This window comes from Lissotriton helveticus, chromosome 1_1, assembly GCF_964261635.1.
Source record: "Lissotriton helveticus chromosome 1_1, aLisHel1.1, whole genome shotgun sequence".
Classification (NCBI taxonomy): domain Eukaryota; kingdom Metazoa; phylum Chordata; class Amphibia; order Caudata; family Salamandridae; genus Lissotriton; species Lissotriton helveticus.
Window position 1 is genome coordinate 379,239,528 of NC_136057.1, and position 13,891 is coordinate 379,253,418.

At 37.5% G+C, this 13,891-nt stretch overlaps 1 protein-coding gene across 4 annotated transcripts in view; it reads left to right on the plus strand.

Moving 5' to 3' along the window:
• Positions 1 to 13,891, plus strand: part of LOC144809415 (sodium- and chloride-dependent GABA transporter 2-like) — a 944,332-nt gene that overhangs the window by 711,420 nt on the left and 219,021 nt on the right. The gene's annotated exons all lie outside the window — the stretch shown is intronic.

A 13,891-nucleotide genomic window follows, 5' to 3' on the forward strand; every position in this document is an offset into this window, starting at 1 on the left:
GCACGGGAAACTGTGCCAAATATCCAACCAAATTTTGGGCACATGATTCACTTATGTATGCACTGTCGTGCATTATTAGCTTGTGGCAACATGAGCATCAATGCACTGAACCTGGCGTATGAACACCATGATTGCCCTAACCGCCCCCAGTAATTTTTTTTTGCTCCTGTTGAGCCCTTTTCAACGCCTGTTTTTTGTTGTTTCCCCCCCCACAAAAAAAACAAAAAAAATTATAAAATCGTTCAAAAAATAAAAAAAAACAAAAAATGTTCAAAAAAAATAAAAAATATAAAACAACAAAAATATAAAAAAAAAAGTTCTTTTCAGAACTACCTTCCCTTTCCAAAAAAATTGCTACAATGTTTAGCACTCTGGCAAGCTCTATTTCTTTTGGTTCGCTCCCGGGTTAGCTTCCCGGTACGCGGACCGGGAGCTAACCAAAAAAAAAAATTAAAAAAAAAAAAAAGTGTAAGTATAAGGAAAGTAAACAGAGAGTGATGTTTCAAGAAAGACAGCTATAGGGAGTAAAGAAGAGATACTGTTTAATAGATCTATTTACCAAAGAACAGACAGAAGAGGGTATAATTGTGAAAAACAAAATAGATAACGACGTGAAAGAAAAACAAGCATTGGCATAGCCAATAGGTATCGACTTTGGGACCTTCTAAGTATTTAGTTATGCAGCATAATATCCTTGGTGCAGCAACATCAACTGTTGCATGGCTAAACACGTATAAGGTCCCAAAGGCGAGACCTATTGTCTATGCCAATGCTTGTTTCTTAAGTAGAATTGCAATACGTCTGGCTCTTCCATGTGAAAAGATCTTATCTTGTGCTCTAAAGATTGCTAAAGTCTCGACAGAGAACAGGCTAGGCTGTAAGTAGGGTAAATTGCGCTTGGTGATCTGTTTGAGGGAGCGTCTGCTTTGCCTGGTGTCTTTGGAGAGCAATTTTGATTGTTATACTGGACAATATAGCCCTAATGTAAATAACATAGGGGCATATTATCAACATAGGCAATAAAAGTTTTGCAGCTTTTATCGGCAGAAATGTGTCGCTAAAGCTGCTTTTGCGGCAGAAAACTGCCGCTAAAGCCGCTTTTGCACCAGTTTTCTGCCAATAAAAAGAGCAATAATTTTATTGGCTGCATTCATAATATGCCCCTTAGTGTGCTTCAACTACACAGAGAAAGCATTATGAACAAATAGTGATACAGTGATCAGTCAAAGACACTAAGAGTAATAGAGACGGAGTGAGTGAACAAGAGTGAGGAACTATGAGAAGAAAGGGACTGAGAAAAAGAGTGGAAGGAGTTGAGTAAGTAGGTAATAGAGAAAGGAATGAGGGAAGTAGCAAAGGCAGGAAACTGAGGATTAAAGAAATGAAGCAGTGGAACTAATAGTAGTTCAATGTGATAGAAATGTAACGAAAAGAGTACAAAATATTTACCTTATAATTGTCGTTAAATTACTCATTTTTTATTTTTATACTTTCAATCTGTGAAAGAGAGAACAAACATTTGAAAAATATAAAAACATGTATTAAAAAATTACAAAAGACAAGGGCAAAGATTGAAGGACAAACAGTTTTTCAATAACTTTGACACTTACAGAAGCTACACAGTCCTAAAGATATACATTTTAAACTAACACTATCTTGATGCGGATGAAGTGAGGCCTATCTTAAAACATGGTGCATCTTTTGCATTGCTGTTGTCTCAGAAAAGTGTCGCAAGACACTAAAATTTAAAATAATTGCTTCAGGATGCCAATAAGATGTCTACTATCCAGAGTTTTGTTTCAGGTGAGGCCTACTCAGGGTTGCAAATGAAATTTCGAGTTGTTGAAGAGAATAGAGGACATAATACATGTGAAGGTCTACCAATGAAGTGAGTCATGTCCACTGCAATCTTCAACAAAGTCCAAACCTCCTATGTTTCCCTGGACAGACCTAAACTTGATCTGCACAATGTGATTCGTAATGATAGGAAACACAGGTGATGTAATTGAAATACATGCAATTTATTTTGCTCATTTCACAATCACATCACTTGTGTTTCCTTTGCTTAGGTATCTCATTGTGCAGATGTAGTCTAGCATATGAAAGAATACGCAGAAGTGCAGCACTGCATGCAACAACTTTGACACTTACAGAAGCCTCACCTTCTCCATGCCTCCTACACAGTTCTACATATACATCATAAATGCAAACAGTACAGAATTAATTATACATGTTAAATGGTTTATTTTTGCTGTTCTCAGAATGTATCAAAATTCACTAAAAACAGTGACTTGAAGGTATTCATCATGTAACAGCGGGGAAAAAAAACCACAATCAAAATGATTGTGTTTAAAAAACCCATACAACATCAGAAATCAAAAATCAGAACTCCTTAAAGTTAACTTACTTTCCATGACGTCCAAGGATGTCCTATGAATAGCTTACACTCTTTTGTGCTGTTATTACTTTCAGCCCGCCACTTTCTGAAAGAAAATCTCCATCGTTTTAAAAAACATGTTACATACAATAAATGACTTCTTGCTCTCTACCACAAGATTCCACAAGGCCAAATCTTGTCAGAGCCATGTATAACTCTTGGATTTCTTGTTAGCCAATCCCATCATTTGGCATTTCCGCAACTTTCAGAATTAAAATGTTGAAGATCATTTTCACAATCCTGGAATAGTAATATCTTCCCCTTCTTGCTCAGTCATGTTCTACATTTCCTATGACACTGATACTGCTTAATATGAAGCAGACTTACACTACCTCTATGACTACAACAATTATTTAATTCTCTACATCACTTTTAATCACAAAGCAATGTAAAACAGTAGACAGCATTGCAGACTTACATTCCCTCTACTCCATGTTTTGATTGGCTGCTTCAATTAGCTTATAAAAAGAAACAGTTTTTCTGAACTCATTCAAAGTGCATATATATCTCCATGATGTCCAGTCCTATGATTAGAAGTTATGTCTCTGAACTACACTTATCCTCAAGGCCAAATTGTGTAGGAGCCATTAGAACTTCTTGAAATTCCACAGAGCACATCCCGAGATTATTTCCCTAAAATTTTGGTTTTAAAAACACCAGGTAAGAGTTTTTAAGGTCATACGGCAATTTTTTTTTGAAAATTAAAACAGAATCATTGCAGAATGACCAGCCATTTCTAGACTTTAAATAAGCTGTGTAATGTCCTGATGATATTGAAGGGCCGTCATGATATATAATTGCTGTAGTTACAAAAGTCCTTCCTGATATTGACAACTGCGAAGCTACACATTTTTTTATTAAAGTTGTCAATTTTGTTCCATCAGGCCTACATCGTTGGAACATTAAAATGACGTACTGGCCATATGTTCGTATAAATAATGTGGACATCATTTCAGATTTACATTGGCTACACTCCATGTTGTTAAAGACAGGATGGTTTTTTGGTTGTCAGAGAATGGGCGCTCAGCCAGGGTAAAAGCACTATAGAATCAATGTGGTGTGGTGCAACTGGGTAGGTGGATAACCATATAACCACCCAAGGAGAAGCGAGCAGGCTCACTGATCCGCAATAACATAAAATGGCGAACCCTATGCACACACTTAACAAGTGAAAAGCGGATACAATGTCCTTATGTGAGAAATTCAAACCGCAGAGAAACAACAGTAATATGCAACTTAATATGTAAAGAATTTGATGTCAGTCCAAAATTCTTGGTCTCCTTGTTTATTCCAACTCAGCATATGAACAACCAGCCGACACGTGTTTCATCGCATCTTGCGAATCTTCAGGGCTCCATTGGTTGTGAATTAGACCAAACGGTCGCTCTTCCGGTGATATTTCCGACCCGGAAGGGCCCAAGACCATCCAAATGTAGTTGCAGATTGTGGTATAGTTACTCGTAAGCGAAGTGCGCTTATTCTGGGTTGCCCGGGAAAGATGTGTCTATTCAATCGATTTGGGTCTGGAAAAGACGGGGAGTCGTGGTTATTGTTTTTGAAGCCTGTTCCGGACTTGGTGTCTGTAAGCGTCTTGCCGCTTCCGTCTTCTCTCCCGGGTCTCCTTGTTCGAAGTGCGAGCCGTCATGATATATAATTGCTGTAGTTACAAAAGTCCTTCCTGATATTGACAACTGCGAAGCTACAAATTTTTTTATTAAAGTTGTCAATTTTGTTCCATCAGGCCTACATCGTTGGAACATTAAAATGACGTACTGGCCATATGTTCGTATAAATAATGTGGACATCATTTCAGATTTACATTGGCTACACTCCATGTTGTGATTAGCAGCTTTTACTAGCTTATTAAAGGAGACTGATTTACTGTCTGGCAAAGTTAAATATATAAATCTTTCTGAGTCTACACTAGTAGTACTTGATATCATACAGTTCTCGCAGTCATGCTGCCATTGATAAGAAAGCCCAAACAGCTGATCTACATCTACACCTTCAGCATGTAATACATCAAGCATATACATTAAAAACTCCTGGCAATCTTGCTGAATATTTTGAGAGAATTGTGTTTGGCCTGAACATCTGTCTAACAGATTTCGAATTTCAGACACACTTTCTATGTTTCTTCTATCAGTGGTACATTTCTCTAACACAGAATTTAACAAACCGCAAAATCTTTGATCAGAATTGACCACAATCTCTTCTTTTACATTTTTTAGAGAAAACAAAACATTAATTACTACATTAGCATAGCAGTTGACACCAGAACTGTTTTCAAACTGAAAACCAACAACATCTTCAACAGAATCCTTTTTGTTTCTGCTTGTAATTTTAGGTTCATTCACTTTTTGTCTTTTTGCTATAACCTCCCCAGTATTGTTCTCATTTCTTCGTTTCCGGCCTACCAGACGTTTCTCAAACAAAGGAAACTGAGGCAAATGTGGCGCATACTCTCTTCTTAACCTATTGTATTCCTTAACACAATCTAGATCTGCACAAATGTTTGTGACATCACACTCAATCAAGTACAATCCCGATAAAGTTCTAACTCGTGACAATGCCACATATGCCATACCCTCCTTGAACACAGAACTGCCAATATTCACCAATGCACTGTCTACACTTAAACCTTGCGATTTATGGATTGTCACCGCATATGCCAAGCAAACAGGAAACTGCTTACGGCGAACATATAAGTCTTTTACAAGCAAAAATCTAGCAGAACAACGAGCAATTAGCTGTACTTCCTCAATGCCATCAAATTTAATTTTTAAAAATTCAATTCCATCTCTATTTCTGTATTTCACAAAATCAACAACATTACCCATTGATCCATTTACCAGACCTCTTTCAACATGTAAATTCCTTCTTAAAATTATACGGCAGTTCAAGCACACATTCAGAGTCTTTTCAAAACCTGCAGTTTTAGATATACTCTTCTCTAATGAATCCAATTTTGTTTTCAGATTCTCAGACAAAATAATTGTTGATCCCATATGCTCTACTCTATCAATAGCTTCCAGTTTCACAATCTCTTGCTTTTCTAAATGCAACATTTTGTTGTTAAATTTGGCACATTCTGCAAGAGTTGGCATCAAACATATTCCAGATTTCTTTTCAGTAATTTTCTGAAAAATATTCTCAGGCACAACATCTTGTTCTGGATATAAATTTGACAGTAATCGTGCATGTAAAGCTTCTTTCCCATGCTCGGTCACTTTTCCAATTCTAACATCTTGTAGAATAGTCTTGTAAACTTCATCCTTCGCCTGACGCATATTTTCATGCAGTTCAGCATAATTGAAGTTTAACCATATATTGACGTTGCCAATGCTGCCTAGGCACTTCCTGGTATCTTCATGCGTGAGCATTTTGAACACAGGTTGCCCTTTCACTGGTGTCAGCTGCAAAAGATCTCCGAAAACAATGATGTGTTTGCCACCGAATAACACATCATACTCTGTTTTGAGAACTTCTTGCATCCTCAAATGCACAAAGGCAAGCATGACATTGGAAACCATGCTTACTTCGTCAATGATAAGAAGTTTCATTTTCCTCAAGATTCTTGAAACTTCAAAACAAGCATCTCCAGATAGCTTGTGATATTCTAATTTGTTGTCATGCTCCACTGGCAGCATCAGTAAACGATGTAAAGTAATCCCTTTAATATTATGTGCTGCCAGTCCAGTTGGAGCAGTGACAACACAAGACAGCGATGACTCTGTCCTTTCCTGCAAATAGCATGAAATTGCTTTAATGAGGAAACTTTCTCCAGTTCCCGCTTCTCCACTCACGTACAGTCGGACAGGCTTCAACGACGTACATGAGCACTCTTTCTTATCATGACTTAATCCATGATCAATTTGCATGGTAACTTCGTCATATATTTTCCTCTGCTCAACGTTGAGTTGCCTTTCCAACTCTTCTAAGTTAACCGCATCCTCTTGAGCATGTGCCATGGCTCTTTCCACTTCATTCATAGCAGTGGCAGCTTCATTTTCGATAAGAGGTCCTCCTAGTGGATCCTGACTCAATGAAGCAGAACTCTGACTGTCCTGAGAACTGTCTCTGGCAATCTCGGCTGCAATCGTTGCTTCCTGCTCAATTTCCGCATTCAACATTTCTACATATTTGGGAAAAGCAGGACATTCTATGGTCTCCTTGGCGGCATTGAAAGAGTCTTCGTAACAGAGGAAATCTCCAAGCAGTTCCTCTTCTGCACGCCAAGGCTTGAAAAGTTGCAAAAGTGCTAAATAGAAAAACTCCTTTTTTTCAGGAGATTCGCCACTCAATTTTCGATGGTTTATCAAGTGGCATTTTCTTTGCTTGACCAGACATCCCTCACTTCCTATTACAGCATACACTCCTTTCTCAGTATCTTCTTTGATGTTCCTCTTGAATATGTAATTTTGCAGAACCTCATACAGACAAACATTCTCGAGGTGACTGCTTCGATTTGGATAATATGTATCCAACATGTTTGTCTTCAAAATGTCGGTACTGTTTGGCTCCTTTTCCGCCAAATACTCAATTTCCCGCACAGGTTTGAGAACTCGATTACGCGTTGCAGCAAGACCAAGACTCGCCCAAACGATACTCCTGGACTTGGCATAGAGACTTGCTGAAGACAACCGGTCAGAACATTCGTACGCTCCGATTTCTCGATGCGACAACATCTTCAGACTGAAACTGTACAACTTCTTGCTGAGGCTCTTTTCATGGGAAATGTCCTCCCACATATCCTTCAATTCTGTCTTCTCTTTTTTGGTGATGTAAGACGTCACATACCGAGCCACAGCCATACAGTTATCAGCCACAAACTGTATATCCATGTTAGCATTCCACATGGACAAAATCACCGGGTTGTAGTCGTTGATGTACTTGGACTCTTCGTTCCTCTTCAAATTGTATGTGTTTTTAGGTGATTTCTTCATCACATTATGTCGCAGCGAAGACATCAAACTGTTTACTCTTCCTTTAGAAATCACCGGTCGTGGAAAGCCGAAACGACATTTGGTGTAGAACTTGTCTTTGTTTCGGAATTTACGACGGCAGTACTTTCCACATCGATGGCTTTGGAAACGCAGAACTTTTTCTCTTAGGCTTTTCTTCTCCTTTGCGTTTGGAACAGCACACGTAGAATACTGTTGGATGAAACTCATCACTGAGTCTTCTGGATCCGTTCCAAATTTAGGTGCATCCTTGATCCACAGCAACATATGTATATGAGGAGCACCTCTTGCTTGGTACTCCTTTCTCCAGAAGAAATCCAACACCTCTCCAAGAGGTGGATTCTTCTTATTCATGATGAAAGACATCATAGCTTCAAATCTATGATTGAAGTACCTACATACATTGACTGGATCCAAAGAGCACAGTTCTCCGGGTGTCTTGAATTCGATGTTATCTACGTTAGCATTTGCCTCTCGTAGAAATTGAAGTAAGTCTTCCCAGCCATACTCGGCACAACTCAGAGTGAGGAACCATGTGGGAGTACCTAAGTTCCTCAGCATACATTTTAAATCACCATGACGACGGTACCAGTACTCATTAGTACCACGCTGACACGCCATGAGATTAATCAGGTGAGAATCCAAAATACTATCTTGGACATTCACTTTATCCATAAAATCACTTGCCGAGATGTTTTGCATGTGTATACCACTTTTCAAGATGTGGTTCACTGCATATGACAGTCCAGACAGATCGCTTTCAAACAGGAGATGAAACAAATAAGGAATGCATTGTCGAAACCTAGCATCTCCTGCATACAATCGCAAAGTCCGGTATTCAGAAGCAGGAATTTGATGAGGTCGCTCATCATATCTTCCTCCCTGACCTGTTGGAAAAAGCTGTGGGAAACACCGAGCTTCCAAACTTTCCTCCCAAACACTAATGGGACTCCCTTTGGCTTGTTTCATTTGAAACAACTCAATAGCATTCCCCATGACTTCCTTGGAATGCAAAGGATGAACACTATAATGTTCATATATTTCTTCACTAGTAGAGGGTTCTACTTTCTCAATTTGACCAGCACACAAATCGCTATCCTCTTCCTCACTTACTTCCTCTTCTGCAACATATACATTCTTATAGTATTTATTATTTTTTTTCAAATACAATGTTGCCTTTTTAACTTTCCTAACATCTACTAAATCTTGCCATATTTTCTTATTCTTTGTCGGAACCCCATTAACTAAGATAACCAGAGGTTCCTCTTCCACTTTTTCTACTCCAATTGTGTTAATGTTTTTCTTGAAATCTAGAGGCAAATAAACAACTCTTCCCTTTAATCCTCTCTGTAAATCTGATGGAGGCAATTTCCCTGTCTTTGGCTCCATTCTTACAATAGCCTGAAAGGGATGGATACTTTGAATCAAAATAGATTCATAAGTATTTAAGTCCTTCAATTCAGAAGGAATCTCAACCAATTCCAGATTATTATGAACTGCTCTAGCAGGCATCTGGTTTTGTTTTAATTTGTTACAACAATAAGTACACACACGTTGATCCAATCCCAAATCAAAACAATTTTCTACCATCAAGTATGTTGCAAAATCCTTCCATTCACTCTTATTTTCCCTTTCACTTTTTGCATATAAATCCACTAACTTAGTCTGATTCTTATAATAAGTGCGTCTACAACACACACAAGTGAAATTAGGCCTCTCACTTGATTTCACGTCAAACGTCGCAATTTCCCTCTGGAAATTATCTGTACTGGAAACCTGTACACTATCTTCCACATGACCCTCTACTTCTTGCTCAATTTCAACATTCTCCTCTTTACTTCCAAAGTAACAAAACTCAATTTCTTCACATATATTCTTCACATCTATTTCAGAACCATGCAAAAGAGCAGCGCATAATTGTTTCAGCATAATTGCTGGACTCTTAGCATAATACAACATTCTAACTAATTTCCTCACTTTGTTATGATGCACTGCTAGCATCCTGAAATGATGAAAAACACTCTGGCATACTCTCCTGGAAAGACAAGCCAGTGAATGACCATGCAAACCTGTCACTTCTCTTACTCTGCAAGGATCTAATTCTTGCAACAACATCATTTTCTGCTTCAAACTTTTTTTGTTAAATGACCGTACAAAATCACAAAGCAAATTGATGGAATCCTGTCGCACACTGCAAATACTACTACACTTCCAGGTATACACAGGACCCTTAGCACGTCTTCCTAAAACCTCATTACCTAACAACTCTTCTGCCTCTGTTGTCACAAGTTTTTCTTTTTCAACTGGACAACCATCTTTCACTTCATAAGCACGACCACTGGTGTCAACTGCATGCACCAAATCATTATCCTGGAAATAACTCTCTTCATTAAAAAATGCCTCACAGCTTGAACTATGCATCCATTCTCCAGAAAAAACTTCACAAAAATTACTACGATTAACTATTCTCTTCCATCTACTATTTCTTTTAAAATCAAAAATTGCCTTGTTTAGCTTCCTAATTCTATTGATTATCAAAATAAATAACTTACGTTTAATTTCAAATGCCTGATCAATAACTTTCTCAACTTTTTTTTTTCTCTTATAAAAAACTAGTTTCTGTTGACCTTTCTTAATATTTTTTAACAAATTGCCAATTATCCTGTTGCGGAACATTCGTTTACGAATCTCCCTAAACTGTTGTTTCCTTCTACTATCATGCACAGATTTATCTCTTGCTCTAGCAGTAACATTTTTCATTGTCCTTTTCTTTCCATTTGATTTCCTTCTCGTGTTATGGACTGAAACATTTTCTGTAGTAATATTTTTTTTATTACAAATATTTAGAGGTCTTACCCGGTGCTTTCTTCGTGGCTTGAGAAATCTTTTTGTTAGAGGACTGCTGCGTTTTTTTTTTCACCTGCTGTCTTTGACGTTTTGCAGCCTTTATCTGTCTTTGTATTGTAGGCATGGTGAAATCTTGAAATGATCTGCAGTTGAATCTGAGGAAAAATATAATAAAAAATGTTAATAAACATTATTATCAAACAGTAAATCAGTAATAGTGATCAAAAACATAACACACTACTTGACATTTTAATTTGAAGATTTTTTAGTCATTGGCAATTTTACAATACAGAAATACCAGAAAAGAAATGACATTTATATTTATGTTACCTATGCTATTTTATATGTGAATCTGATCTAATTTTATGAGCATATTTTAATATTTTATTGAAGACACTACACATAACCTGTTTTTGAAGGTGTCTTTATTTTTTAATTAAACGGTTTACCTTTTTACTTTTTATTGATTATAAATTTTAAAAATAAATGTTTATAATTCCAAAGGCTCAAGCAGGTCAGCTTCCCATCCTATATCATATAATTCGGACAAATCTGCATCCTCATCACGCTCTTCTTCATCCTCAGGATTTAAATCATCCAAAGGATCAACATCCACTGATGTTTCAATTACAAGTTCAATGATGAGGTCAAAATCAACTGATTGCAGATTGTCGCTCATGTTGAGGTTGTCTTTATCTTTAAAGAAAGATAACAACAATGAGATGTTGCAGAGTAAGAAACAAATCTCAGAGATTATAATAGTAAAATTGTTTAACAAGATTAACATTTTGCAGCTATTATTTAGCCATGTCCAGCAATGCTGAGCAGGTGAAGCCTATGTCTAATTTTTCACTGAACAGGACTCATCTCTTCTTAACCTTGGATAAGCCTCACCGACTCTGTGTCCCCTGCACATACTTAAATGTTAAAGGGCAGATTTATATTAAATGGCACATCCCCAGGCATGCACCAGTTAATGTGCACGACTGCTTTACCACCCATGGTGTGCCGCATTTACAATCAGATAGGAGAAAGCTGCGTCAAAACCCTGCGCCTGCTTGAAGCTGGCATAGGTCTTGACGCAGCATTGTGGAGATGGGGCACCCCTGAGCCTTGCTGAAGCTGCATCGCACTTGCGATACAACTCCAGCAATGCGCCACCTTTACGGCACAGATGCGTCACGCATCTGTGCCGTTTTTGCCCCATGCTGCGCCGCATTGTAAATGCAGCACAACATGGGTGGCGGAACAGTGGCGCAGGATGACTGTCACATCCCTGGTGATGCGCCAGTCATCATAAATCTATCCCTAAGCTTCTTATCTTGTTACAGATGAACTGCCATATGTATCATCAAAATATTTTACATTTTCTAAATAGCGAATTTTAAGGAATAAATAGCGATTCTTTACCATTCCTAATTTGCGATGAGCAAATTGCTAATTGCAAGTTACCCATTCATTTCCATGGCCTAGGAGGCTCATATGAATGAAGGTTTAATTTGCGATTAGCAATTTGCTCATCACAAATTAGGAATTTTTCCAAGGGTGCAGGGGTGTCTCAAGAACACCCTGCTGCACCCCTGAAAAACAAATTTGGGGGCATATGGCACACATACATGCCCTAAGGGCATGTGTTGGCGTCATATGGCACCTTTTGTTTTTTTGAAAAAAAGCTTTTTGAAAAGAATTCACAAATTACCACCAATTTACCACAATAGTTTCCAAATCCTTAATGTCATTTTTTACATAGTTTTTGTTTGATACATTGCATTTAAGTAGTCACAAAATTTGCAAATGCTTCAGTGCAATCGCAAAATAAGGAATAGCAAATTTTGCTACTCCTTATTTTGCATCAAAGTTGTTTGATACATACCATTTGTCTAATTAACATTCGCAAAGGCCGAAATTCATAGAATTTTGATCTTTGCAAATGCTAATTAGCTTGATACATATGGCCCCAAGTGAGGCCTGTCTTGCGACATGGTGCATCTTTTGCATCACTGCTGCTTGGGTTTTATGTGGTACGTTTTTTTTACACCATGACATATCTGCCTAAATGCATCAATTTGTAATGTTGTCGCCTCATAGCAAATCTTTTGCACCACCGCTGCATCATAAAAGTGACGCACAGTGGCACAAAAAAGGCATACACCTATCATAAATCTGTCCCTAGCATTTTAAATGATTAATCCAGGATGACAATAAAGTGTGTCCTATCCAGAGGTTTGTTTAAGGTGAGGCCTACTCAGGATTGCAGATTAAAGTTACGCTTGATGAAGAATACAGAGGAGATAATACATATAAAGGACTACCAATGAAGTAAGTAATGTCCACTTTATTGCACCAGTCATCATAAATGTATCCCTAAGCTTCTTATCTTGTTACAGATGAACCACCATATGTACCATCAAACTATTTTGCATTTCCTAAATAGCGAATTTTAAGGAATAAATAGCAATTCTTTACCATTCCTAATTTGCAATGAGCAAATTGCTAATTGCAAATTACCCATTCATTTCCATGGGCTAGGAGGCTCATAGGAATGAAGGTTGCAATTTGCGATTAGCAATTACCTCATCACAAAATAGGAATTTTTTCAAGGGTGCAGGGGTATCTCAAGAACACCCTGCTGCACCCCTGAAAAAGAAATTTGGGGGCATATTGCGCACATACATGCCCTAAGGGCATGTATGGGCGTCATATGGCACCTTTTTTTTTTTGAAAAAAATGCTTTTTGAAAAGAATTCGCAAATTACCACAAACTAGAAGTTGGTGGTAGTTTCCAAATCCTTAATATCATTTTTTACATTTTTTTTTTTTGATACATTGCATTTAAGGAATCGCAAATTTTGAATTATTGACATTTTAAGTCATTTCCACATGTGCAGTGTTTTCAAAATATAATTTGAAAATCGTTTTTGGGGAAAAGTAATGGTTTGCAAATTTATGACAAGGACATAATGGTGTATGCTTCTCTATAAGGCATTTCAGTGTCTCTGATGTCATTTTTCCCATATTACATTATAAGACCTTTCCCCATGAAGCACATTCCTTGTAAATATGCTCCCACCTGTGCATTGCGAATTTAGATTTTGACTGTTTCAGTCACATAGCCATGTTGAAAGTGACCCAAAAAAATTGCAAACGTTTTAAAATAACACATTCATGTGTCTTAAGGACATTTTAAGTCATTTCCCCATGGACAATGTTTTCTAAGTGGCGCAAAAGAGGTATACACCTATCATAAATCTGTCCCTAGCATTTTAAATGATTAATACAGGATAACAATAAGATGTAGCCTATCCAGAGGTTTGTTTAAAGTGAGGCCTACTCAGGATTGCAGATTAAATTTACGCTTGATGAAGAATACAGAGGAGATAATATATGTAAAGCTCTACCAATGAAGTAAGTGATGTCTACTTCATTGCGCCAGTCACCATAAATGAATCCATAAGCTTCTTATCTTGTTAGAGATCAACCGCCATATGTATCATCAAACTATTTTGCATTTCCTAAATAGCGAATTTTAAGGAATAAATAGCAATTCTTTACCATTCCTAATTTGCAATGAGCAAATTGCTAATTGCTATTTTACCCATTCATTTCCATGGGCTAGGAGGCTCATATAAATGAAGGTGCAATT